The 11,954-nt window shown below is 42.1% G+C and overlaps 1 pseudogene; it reads left to right on the forward strand.

Moving 5' to 3' along the window:
• Nucleotides 1–1,986: 1,986 nt before the first annotated feature.
• LOC105497710 (keratin, type I cytoskeletal 18 pseudogene) lies at nucleotides 1,987–3,528 on the forward strand (annotated as a pseudogene).
• The last annotated feature ends 8,426 nt before the right edge of the window (nucleotides 3,529–11,954 follow it).

Genomic DNA, 11,954 nt, shown 5'->3' on the forward strand with positions numbered 1-11,954 from the left:
TTGTTTTTTTTTTGTTTTTTGTTTTTTGTTTTTTGGTTTTTTTGAGATGGAGTCTCGCTCTGTCGCCCAGGCTGGAGTGCAGTGGCCAGATCTCAGCTCACTGCAAGCTCCGCCTCCCGGGTTCCCGCCATTCTCCTGCCTCAGCCTCCCGAGTAGCTGGGACTACAGGCGCCCGCCACCTCGCCCGGCTAGTTTTTTGTATTTTTTAGTACAGACGGGGTTTCACCGTGTTCGCCAGGATGGTCTCGATCTCCTGACCTCGTGATCCGCCCGTCTCGGCCTCCCAAAGTGCTGGGATTACAGGCTTGAGCCACCGCGCCCGGCCGGAAGATTGTTTTAACTTTAGGAAATCTATCAATGTGATTTATCCTAATAGCAAACTGAGGCAAAAAAAAAACTATATCACCATCTCAGTAGACGCAAAAAAACTTTTGACAAAATTCAATACCTATTCATGATAAAAAAGCTCTCTGCAAACTAGTAGTAGAGGAGAATTTCCATAACCCAATAAAGAACATCTATGAGAAATCAACAGCTAACATCATAAATATTTTTCCTCTAATTTTGAGAATAAGGCAAAGAAGTCCATTCTCGCCACCTCTACTTATCAATTAACTAGAGGTCTTTACTTCTGCAATAAGGCAAGAAAAAGAATAAAAGGCATAAAGATTGGAAAGAAGGGATTATAACTGTTTTTATTCACAAATGAGATAATCATCTATATAGAAAATCCTAAGGTTTATCAGTTTTATTGATTTTTTCCAAAGTTCCAGCTACAAAAAATATTAGAATTAATAAATAAATATGGGAAGGTAGCATGATATGAAGTCAATATACATAATCAACCATTTTTATATATGCTAACAACAAGCAATGGGAAATTAAAATAATTTTATTCGGCCGGGCGTGGTGGCTCACGCCCGTAATCCCAGCACTTTGGGAGGCCGAGGCGGGCGGATCACAAGGTCAGGAGATCGAGACCATGGTGAAACCCCGTCTCTACTAAAAATAGAAAAAATTAGCCAGGCGCAGTGGCGGGCGCCTGTAGTCCCAGCTACTTGGGAGGCTGAGGCAGGAGAATGGCGTGAACCTGGGAGGCGGAGCTTGCAGTGAGCCGAGATTGCGCCACTGCACTCCAGCCTGGGCGACAGAGCGAGACTCCGTCTCAAAAAATAATAATAATAATAATAATAATTTTATTCATAATATAAACACAAAATACATAGGGATAGAATTATCAAAATATATGAAAGATGATTACAGTGAAAACTATAAGAGCTTGGTTGAAGAAATTAAAGAACAGCTAAATAGAGATGTATACCATGTTAATGGGTCAGAAAACTCATTACTGTTAAGATGTCAATTCACCTCAAATTAATAGATAGGCCCAATGCAGTCTAGTCAAAATCTCAGCAAGCTATTTTGTAAAAATTGAGAAAATGGATTTAAAATTTGTATGAAAATGAAAAGAACTTTCATTTATATGAAAGTGAAAAGGCAAAACATTTCTGACAGAGAAGAATAAAGTTGTAGGACGTAACACTGTCTGGTTTGAGAACATATTATAAAGATAACAAGAGTCAAAACAGAGTGGTATTGGTGTAAAGACAGACTATTAGACTAGTGGAACAGCATAGAAATCCAAGAAATCGATCTACACATGTATAGTTAATTGATTTTCCACATAGGTATCAAGATAATATAATTGGGAAAAGGTACTCTTTTTAATAAATGGTCTGGAATAATTGGATCCATATGCAAAATAATGAACCTTGACTCTTACCTCACACCAGAAATGTAATTTAAATCTAAATGGATCAGAAAGGCAAACTTGAGCTAAAAGTATAAAACTTCTAGAAAAAAAGAGAAAATATTTGTAACCTTCATTCAGGCAGAACTTTCTTAGATAAAACATGCTACTATCCTTTCAAAATTCATAAGTTGAAATCCTGACTGCCAATGTGATGGTACTAAGAGACAGGGCCTTTAGAGGTGACTAGGTCATGAGGACAGAGCTCTCATGGATAGATTATTGTCCTTATAAAAGAAGCCCCAGAGAGCAATCTTGCCCCTTCCACCAAGTGAGGATGCAGCAAGAAGGAGCCATCTATGAACCTGAGAGCAAGCTCTTCCTCACCAGATACCAAATCTCCCAGTGTCTTGATCTTGGACTTCCCAGCTTCCAGAAACGTTAAGAAATAAATTTCTACTTTTTGGTCATCGGGAAAGTCTGAGTCCTGTCCTCTTACCCGCCTCCCCGGACACCATGAACCTCACCACTCGCTCCACCTTCAACAACTACCGGTCCCTGGGCTCTGTCCAGGCGCCCAGCTACGGTGCCTGGCCCGTCAGCAGCATGGTCAGCGTCTATGCAGGCACCAGGGGCTCTGGTTCCTGGATTTCCGTATCCTGCTTGACCAGCTTCTGGGCGGCATGGGGTCTGGGGGCCTGGCCGTGGGGATGGTTGGGGGTCTGGCAGGAATGGGAGGCATCCAGAACGAGAAGAAGACCATGCAAAGCCTGAACGACTGCCTGGCCTCCTACCTGTACAGAGCAAAGAGCCTGGAGACCAAGAACCAGAAGCTGGAGAGCAAAATCTGGGAGCACCTGGAGAAGAAGGGACCCCAGGTCAGAGACTGGAGCCATTACTTCAAGATCATTGAGGACCTGAGGGCTCAGATCTTTGCAATGCCTGCATCGTTCTGCAGATCGACAATGTCTGTCTTGCTGCTGATGACTTTAGGGTCAAGTATGAGACAGAGCTGGCCATGGCCCGTGACATCCATAGGCTCCGCAAGGTCATTGATGACACCAGTGTCACTCGGCCACAGCTGGAGACGGATCGAGGCGCTCAAGGAGGAGATGCTATTCATGAAGAAGAACCACGCAGAGGAAGTAAAAGGCCTACAAGCCCAGATTGCCAGCTCTGGGTTGACCATGGAGGTAGATGACCCCAGATCTCAGGACCTCGCCAAGATCATGGCAGACATTTGGGACCAATATGATGAGCTGGCTTGGAAGAACCAAGAGGAGCTGGACAAATACTGGTCTCAGAAGAATGAGGAGAGCACCAAAGTGGTCACCACACAGTGCGCCAAGGTTGGAGCTGCTGAGATGACGCTCACAGAGCTGAGACATGCAGTCCAGTCCTTGGATATTAACCTGGACTCCATGAGAAATCTGAAAGTCAGCTTGGAGGGCAGCCTGAGGGAGGTGGAGGCCCGCCACACCCTGCAGATGGAGCAGCTCAACGGGGTCCTGCTGCATCTGGAATCAGAGCTGGCACAGACCCTGGCAGAGGGACAGCGCCGGGCCCAGGAGTATGAGGCCCTGCTGAACATCAAGGTCAAGATGGAGGCTGAGATCGTGACCTGCCACCGCCTGCTGGAAGATGGCGAGGAGTTCAATCTTGGTGATGCCCTGGACAGCAACAACTCCATGCAAACCATCCAGAAGACCACCACCCGCCAGATAGTGGATGGCAAAGTGTTGTCTGAGATGAAGGACACCAAAGTTCTGAGGCATTAATCCAGCAGAAGACAGGGTACCCTTTGGGGAGCAGGAGGAAAATAAAAAGTTCGGAGGTCAAAAAAAAAAAAGAAAGAAAGAAATTTCTATTTTTTGTAGTCCATCCAGTTTATAGTAATTTGTTACAGCAGCTGGAATGGAATAAGACAAGACATAAAAGTTATCAACATACATGAAAAATGGAGCCGGGCGCGGTGGCTCACGCCTGTAATCCCAGCACTTTGGGAGGCCGAGGAGGGCGGATCACGAGGTCAGGAGATCGAGACCATCCTGGCTAACGCGGTGAAACCCCGTCTCTACTAAAAATGCAAAAAATTAGCCGGGCGAGGTGGCGGGCGCCTGTAGTCCCAGCTACTCGGGAGGCTGAGGCAGGAGAATGGCGTGAACCCGGGAGGCAGAGCTTGCAGTGAGCCGAGATCGCGCCATTGCACTCCAGCCTGGGCGACTAAGCGAGACTCTGTCTCAAAAAAAAAAAAAAAAGAAAAACGGATACATTTTCTCCAGCAAAATTAAAATCTTTTGCTTTTGAAACATGCTACTCTAAATGAAAAGATAAGCCAAGACTGGGAGAATATATTTTCAAAACCTACATCTAATGAAATACAGGCCTGCACCGCACAGTAACATTTCAGTCGACAGTGGACCATATATTCAAAGGTGTTTCCATATGATTTTAACGCCATTTTTTACTGTACCTTCTGTATGTTTAGATATGTTTAGATACACAAATACCATTGTGTTACAATTGCCTGCAGTATTCAGTCCAGTAACATGCTGCACATGCTCCTAGGTTTGTAGCCTAGGAGTAATAGGCTACACGGTATAGCCTAGGTGTGCAGTAGGCTATAGGATCTAGGTTTATGCAAGTATGCTCTCCCGTGTTCACATGACAAAATCAACTAACAGCACATTTCTCAGAATGTATCCAACATTGTTAAATGATGCATGACTGTACTTGTATCTGAAAAATATAAACACTATTACAATTCAGTATTAAGAAGACAAATGATCCAATAAAAATGGGCAGAAAAGCTCAATAGATACGTCATCAAGAAGGCATACAAATGTAAAATAAATAGAAAGAGGTGTAACGTCATTGGTCGTTATAAAAATGCAAATTAAAGCTACAATGAAAAAAACACTACATTTCTATTAGAATGGCTAAAACTAAAGATTACAAATACCTTGTTGGTTAGGATGTGGGGCAATTCAGTGGTTTTCAGCTGTGAGTCATTTTGCCCCAAAGGACATTTGACAATTCCTGGAGACATTGTAGGGCATCACAGTCAGCAGGGAGCTACTGGCATCTAATGCATAGAGGTCCAAGATGCAGCTATACATTCTACAAAGCAAAGCACAGCTTCCAGAACAAAGAATTATCTGGGCCAAAGTTTCAATAGTGCCAAGGTTAAGAAACCTTGAAACTGGGAACTCTTATACCTTGTGGGAGGGAAAATGAAATAGTATAACCACGTGGGAAAATAGGTTAGCAGTTTCTTATAAATGTACGTGTACCCTATGACACAGCAATTCCATTCCTAGGTATTTGTCATATGGCAGACAGTCTCCAGCATAGCCTCCAGTGATCCCATCTCCTGGTATTTATGTCCTTATGTAATCTCCTCCTCTTGAGTGTAGACTAAATATAGTGAATTGCTTCTAATGAATAGAATATAGTAAAAGTAATGGGGTGTTACATCCGAAATTAGACTACAAAGAGACTTTGACTTCTGTTTTTGCTGCTTTCTGTCACTCTGAGAGAAGCCAACTGGCGTGTTGTGAGTTACCTTGTGTGAGTTCCACATGGCAAGGAACTGAGATTGGCCTCCAGCCAATACCCAAGGCAGAACTGAGACTTTCAGTTCAATGCCCACAAGGAACTGAATCCTGTCAGTTCCTTGTATGAGTTTATTGCGTAAGAGAGCTTGGAGGCAGGTCCTTACCTGGTGAAACCGTTTCTGTTTTTTTGTTTTGTTTTGTTTTTCTTGAGACAGAGTCTCACTCTGTCTTCCAGGCGGAGTACAGTGGCATGATTTCGGCTCACTGCAACCTCCCACCTCCCAGGCTCAAATGATCCTCCCACCTCAGCCTCCCCAGTAGTTGGGACTACAGGCACATGCCAACTATGCCTGGCTGATTTTTTAATTTTTCGTAGAAGTGGGGTCTCACATTGCTGCCCAGGCTGGTCTTAAACTCCTGGGCTCAAGCTATCCTCCTGCCTCTGCCTCCCAAAGTGCTGGGACTACAGGCGTGAGCCAAACCTGGTTGAGCCTTTTGATGAAACTACAGCTCTACCAACAGCTTAACTGCAACCTCTTGAGAGACCTTAAACTAGAGTCACCCAGTTATGGTGGTGAGCATTTTACAGTAGAATTGACGCTAAACAATGGGAATAAGTTTGAAAGAATAGTGTTTAATGGGCCGGGCGCCATGGCTCATGCCTGTAATCCCAGCACTTTAGGAGGCCAAGGCGGGTAGATCACCTGAGGTCAGGAGTTTGAGACCAGCCTGGCCAACATGGTGAAACCCCATCTCTACTAAAAATATAAAAACTAGCTGGGTGTGGCCATGGGCGCCTGCAATCTCAGATACTTGGGAGGCTGAGGCAGGGGAACTGCTTGAACCCAGGAGACAGAAGTTGCAGTGAGCCAACACAGTGCCACTGCTCAGTGACAGAGTGAGAGTCCCCCTCAAAAAAAAAAAAAAAAAGTATTTAATTTTTATAGGTATTGATAATGTAGATGTAATACAAAAATAAAAAATGGGGAGAAGGCAGAAACTATCTGAGAAGAGAAAAATTGCTTTTAAAAAATGAAATAAAAAGTTAAATTAGGCATTTGGGGCAAGGGGAGACAGAAAAGAGGAGGTTACTAGCTAATTTTAATATTGTTGATAGTAGGAAGATAAAGGACAATATCAAAATAAGAGTAGTCTGAATAGTGTCATATAAAGTTATTAGAACAAAATACAAATCTTCCTAAATACTAAAATAAAATAAAATAAAAAACAGAAAAAGGAGAGCAAATAAAACAGACTTCATAGGAAAGACTTCATATGATTTATAAAGACAAAACTGAGATGAAGCATATCAATTGTATTACTACATGCAAATAGACTTAACTCATTTATAAGAGAAAAAGAATTTTCAGATTGGAGAAGTAGTCAAAATTCAATTCTATGCTGGATAGAAATGACTCATCTAGGCTCACGCCTGTAATTCCAGAACTTTGGGAGGCCAAGGTGGGCAGATCACCTGAGGTCAGGAGTTCAAGACCAGCCTGGTCAACATGGTGAAACCCTGTCTCTACTAAAAATACACACACACGCACACAAAATTGCTGGGCATGGTGGTGCGCACCTATAATCCCCAACTACTTGGGAGGCTGAGGCAGTAGAATCATTTGAATCCAGGAGGCAGAAGTTGCAGTGAGCCCAGATAGCGCCGTTATACTCCAGTCTGGGCGACAAGAGTGAAACTCTCATCTAAAATAAAAGATAAAATAGTACAAATGAGAGAGTGGTTATATATAAAGTAGGCGTATGCAAGTAAAAACAAAGTGGAGGCACAATTTTGTTATTAGACAAGCAAAAATTCAAAAAGAGACAGAAAGACACTTTATGATGCTAAATGACATGATCTAAACAAGACAACCATCATTCATATTTGTGTGCCTAATAACACAGCAATAACCATTAAAAAGCAGAAAGTAAAAGGAATAAAAAGAGAAATAAGCAAAAATGCTAATAATTGGAAGTTTAATACCCTTTCTCAGAAAAGAATAGACCTAGTTAGACAAAAAAAAAAAAAAGTATGGATTTAGAGCAGCTAAACAAAATCGACAAAGTAGATCTAGTAAATATATATTGAACACTGAACTCTGATAATAGAGATTAAACTTCCTTCTGAAGTCACATGGAGTATTCACAAAATTGAAATATCAGGCCGGGCGCGGTGGCTCAAGCCTGTAATCCCAGCACTTTGGGAGGCCGAGACGGGCGGATCACGAGGTCAGAAGATCGAGACCATCCTGGCTAACACGGTGAAACCCCTTCTCTACTAAAAAATACAAAAAACTAGCCGGGCGAGGTGGCGGGCGCCTGTAGTCCCAGCTACTCGGGAGGCTGAGGCAGGAGAATGGCGGGAACCCGGGAGGCGGAGCTTGCAGTGAGCTGAGATCCGGCCACTGCACTCCAGCCTGGGCAACAGAGCGAGACTCCGTCTCATAAAAAAAAAAAAAAAAAGAAATATCATAGGCCACAAAGAAAATCTCAATGAATTCCAAAAATACAAAGGATATGTTATATTCTGTGACCACAATTAAATACAATTTTAAAACAATGACATTTTTAATAAAAGTCTCTTCCGCCTAAAACTGTAAAAACATATTACTAAGCAATCCCTGCATCGAAAAGAAATAGTAAAATAAAACTGCAAAAAAAAGCTAATTTTACTATTATTATTTTTGAGACAGGGTCTCATTCTGTCTCCAGGGCTGGGGTGCAGTGGCATGATCTTGGCTCACTGCAACCTCCACCTCCTGGGCTCAAGCAATCCTCCCACCTCAGCTCCCCGAGTAGCTGGGACTGCAGGCCCATGTTACCTTGCCCGGCTAATTTTTACATCTTTTTTTGGTAGAGACAGGGTTTTGCCATGTTGCCCATGCTGGTCTGGAACTCCTGGGCTCAAGCGATCTGCCCACCTTGGCCTCCCGAAGTACTAGGATTACAGGTGTGAACCACAGTGCCCAAACACAGCTAATTATGTTTAAAATCAACAAAATAGACAAGCCAGTAACTCACCTAAACCAAAAAAGGGAGGAAGGAAGGTTTGGGGGCATAAATACATTAAATAAATAATAATGGAACAATAACTATAAAATCAGAGAAAATTTGGAAAAAATTTTAAATGACTACTTTGTACAACTCTGTGCAAATAAATTTGAAAACCTATATGAAACTGTCAAAGTCAAAAAAATGCAGAGACAATCTTTGAAATTAAAATGATATATTTGAGAAGAAAAAATTGCAATACAGGGATACGCGCAGACCGTGTTTCTTCGGTATCAAGTCGGAAGAACAGAGAGGAGGTTGGAGGTTTTATAAAAAGGAAAGATGTTGATCTTTGGGAAAGTTAGTTGGCACTAGTAAGGTACTGGGGAACTGGCAAGCTCTGACTGGTGAGTGACCGCAGTGGGCAAAATTAGTTCTAGAGTTGCAGCAAGTTATTTCCTCAGTTGTAGATAAAACCGAACTGGTCACAGGTTACAATTGACAGTTTCAGCAGCTGGAGTTGGAGAGAATTACACTTTGGGAGCAATGTTATGCATCCTGAATGCTTTCCATCCCTCCTCTTCCCCCCACTGTGGGGGGTAGGGACATTCACACCCCCAAGCCTCCCCTAACCTCCAGTCTATTTGAGTTGGGTATGACAAGAATGACTCACTTCATATAATCAGCTTTCACAAGAACATTTGAAATGGACAGTGTTCCAGAAATATATTTCCCCAGTATGAGTAGCAAGTCTAAACAGACCAATTTCTATAGAAGACATGGAGAAGGTTGTAAAAACTCCCACATAAAAACACCATGTCCAGAGAGTTTCACAGGGGATTTCTACCAAACCTTCAAAGATCAGACAAATTCAATGCTACTTTAATCATTTTAGAGTATAAAAAATAAAAGTAAAATTTCCAAAATTTAAAAAATGAATATGACATTGATACCCAAACCTCACAAATATTGTACAAAAAATAAAATTATAAACCTGGTTTATTTGGGTTTTCCTGGAAGCTAACTTAGAAACAAGAATTCAAGTGCAAGTAGTTTGGGAGCCCAGAATGACAAAGAGAACCCTGGAAAGGAAGGTGACCAATAAAGTGTTACTATCAAGCAAACTGCTGCTTCGGGCACTTGGAAGTTCCTCCTGATGGGGAACTCTGGCAAATAATAACGACTGGGTGCCTCAGAGTTATTTTGGGAGGGCCTAGGTATTTTATCCATTAGCTCATGTCAGTCATTGGTTGAGGGCTGCTCCTAAGGGGCGCAGATTTCCTAGCGTTTCTTGCTTGCTAATTAACTGGCCAAAGAAAGCAAAGAATTGCAAATGATGTTCATTGTAAGTTGGGAAGATGTGTGCCAGATAGTAAGTGCCACTGCAGTATGGGTGAGGCACTGACAGACTTAACTATTTTTTTTTTTTTTTAGAGACAGGTTCTTGCTCTGTTACTGGTGGAGGGTCTTGGCTACTAGTCATCCAGGTTCTTGGTGTTTTGAACAAAGAATTGGACAAAATGCACCAACAAAGCAAGGAAAGAATGAAGCAACAAAAGCACAGATTTAATGAAACAAAAGTACATTCCACAGAGCAGGGGCAGGCTCAAGCAAGCAGCTGAAGAACGATGGTTACAGAATTTTCTGGGGTTTAACTACTCTCTAGAGGTTTCCCATTGGTTACTTGGTTATACCCTAGGTAAATAAAGGAGAGGCCTGTGACCAGTCTGATTGGTTGCAGGAGGGGGCCAATCAGAGGTACTTTCCATTTTTCATCTATGATGCAGTGCAGAGGAAGTAGCCTCTGATCCTTTGTTACTTGGGTGTGGAGAGGTGAGGTTTTCTTTTTGACTCAGTTCTTAGAAATCAGCATTAATTGGCCTTAGGTTCCCTGCCTCCAGACCCTATTCTCCTGCCTCAGCTCTGTCACCCAGACTGGACTGCAATGGCAGTATCATAGCTCACTGCAGCCTCGAACTCAGCTCGAGTGAGCCCAGCCTCCCAAGTAGCTGAGACTACAGGCACATACCACCAAGCAGGGCTAACTTTAAAAAAGCATTTTTTTGGTAGAGACAGGGTCTTGCTATGTTGCCCAGACTGGCTTCAAGCTCCTGGGTCAAGTGATTCTTTTGCCTTCACCTCCCAAAATGTTAGGAGTACAGGCATGAGCCACCATGCCTGGCCCAAATCAATCTTAATTGTAAATATTGATGCAACAAACTAAATATTAACAAACAGAATCCAAAAGCACATTAAAAATAGTTGTAATATAAGTGATTGACAATGAGTGGTTCTTATTACAGGAGGGCAAGAGTGGATATTGATATAATTATTAACATAGTAGAATATTCATTAATACAATTCATGAATTTAAGAGTTAAGAAGAAAAATCATATTATCTCTATAGATACCCAAAAGATATTTCACATGATTCAACATTCCGTAAGATGAAAACTGATACTTACTATGCATCATAAAATGTATATACCAGCCGGACGAGGTGGCTCACACCTATGATCCCAGCACTTTGGGAGGCTGAGGTGGGTGGTTCATCTGAGGCCAGGAGTTCAAGACCAGTCTGGCCATCAGGGTGAAACCCCGTCTCTACCAAAAATACAAAAATTAGCCGAGTGTGGTGGCATGTGCCTGTAATCCCAGCTACTCAGGAGGCTGAGGCACGAGCATCGCTTGAACTTGGAAGGGGAGGCAGAGGTTGCAGTGAGCCAAGATTGAGCCACTGCACCCCAGCCTGGGTGACAGAACAAGACTCTGCCTAAAAAAATATATATATAAATATGAGTGTATGTGTATATATATACACACACACAAAATATATATATTTAAATGACACTTTATATATGTTTTGTGTATATATACACACATATATATTTTGTGTATATAAATATACATACACACATATTTATATATTTTTATATGAGTATGTATATCACTGCCCCCAAATCAGCATTTAACTCAATGGGGAAGCGCTAGAAGCTTTCCTGCTAACGTCTATAGAGGAAAGACAAGGATGTTCACAATCTTTGCCACTACTTAAATATTGAAGTGGCAGTGTTAGCCAAAACAATTAGATAAGGAGAAACAATTAAAGACATAAGAATTGGAATAGAAGAAGTAACACTATTTGTATATACATATGTTACGATCCCATATCTAGGGGAAAAAAGCAACAGAAAAACTGCTACAAATAACTAGAAACTCTTGTAAAGTAGTAGGAAAGAAAATAAATGTACAGAAAGTAATAGTTTTCATACATACAAATTCTATGCAGTTTGAAAATACAGGAAGACTATGTAGAAGATAACACTCAGGTAGGAGGCAGGACTCAATTCCAGAGGTGGGGCTGGGGCACTGGACCAGATTGAAGACTGACTAAAACAGGGCCAGGGCAGAAGCAGCTTTCCAATCAGATGTGCCCACCAGTGTGCCATGTCAACTTATTGCCATGGCAACACCTGGGAGTTACTGCCCCTTTCCATGGCAATGACCCAAACGTTACTACTCCTTCCCTAGAAATTTCTGCAAAAACCGCCCTTAATCTGCTTGTAATTAGAAGTGGAGATAAATATGACTGCAAAACTTCACTGAACTCCTGCCCTCTGCCTATGGGGTAGCCCTGCTCTGCAGGAGCAGTCATA

Source organism: Macaca nemestrina, chromosome 10, assembly GCF_043159975.1.
Source record: "Macaca nemestrina isolate mMacNem1 chromosome 10, mMacNem.hap1, whole genome shotgun sequence".
NCBI lineage: Eukaryota > Metazoa > Chordata > Mammalia > Primates > Cercopithecidae > Macaca > Macaca nemestrina.